Raw genomic sequence first — 956 nt, 5'->3', positions numbered from 1 at the left:
AGAGTCTTTAGGAGACGGAATAATGGATCCCCAGAGATACTTATGTCCTAATTCCCAAAACTTAAGAGTGTATTATCTTACATGGCAAAAGGAACATTGAAGATGTGATTAAATTAAGGACCTTGAGATAGGGAAATTATTCTGGATTATCTAGGTGTGTCCAATGTAATCACAAGGGTCTTTATAGGAGGGAGGCAAGCAGGTCAGAGTGAGAGAAAGAGATGAGATAATGAAAGGAGAGCTCAGACTAAGGCAAAGAAGGGGTCACCAACCAAAGAATGTAGGCAGCCTACAGAAGGTAGAAAACACAAAGAAATGGATTCTGGCCTAGAGCCTGCAGAAGAAATACAGCCCTCCTGACACCTTAATTTTAGAACCTCTGACCTCCACACCTGTAAGATAAATTTGTGTTGTTTTAAGCCACTGTTTGCATTGATACGTTAAAGCAGTAATGGAAAACTAATACAGAATCTAAAGTGGATTATGAAGAGAAGATTAATTTGCTTATTTAATACAATTTAGCCCTGGAGCAGTGGGAATACAGGCAGTATAAATATAGAGCTGTGCTCTGACCACCATCATTTCCAAGCCATAGTCTTTCACAAGAGTGAAATGGCACGTTCTCATTCAGTTTCTTCTCCCCACTGTTCCCTTCCACCCTTTTCCACCTGTCATGTTCCTACTCCTCCTCCAAAGCAACTCCAATGTTACTGTCTTGTCTGCGATGGTGTCTCTGATGCCTCCAGGAAGATTTAAGGTTTCCTCTTTTGTTCTCATTGGACATTGTTCCTCTGTTACACCATTTATTGTAGTCTGTCATTAAACCTACCTTTGTGCTTCCCCTAACTCATAATCTACCCTTACCTTAGTCTTCACAGGTGTAAGTGTTAATCAAATCACCAATTGGCAGAATATCAAGCAATTTGTTGGCGAAACATCTTCCCATGTTTTTTTTT

The sequence above is a fragment of the Galeopterus variegatus genome, unplaced genomic scaffold (assembly GCF_000696425.1).
Source record: "Galeopterus variegatus unplaced genomic scaffold, G_variegatus-3.0.2 Scaffold2331, whole genome shotgun sequence".
Classification (NCBI taxonomy): domain Eukaryota; kingdom Metazoa; phylum Chordata; class Mammalia; order Dermoptera; family Cynocephalidae; genus Galeopterus; species Galeopterus variegatus.
The sequence above is the reverse complement of the archived record's forward strand: the minus strand, read 5'-3'. Positions refer to the sequence as shown.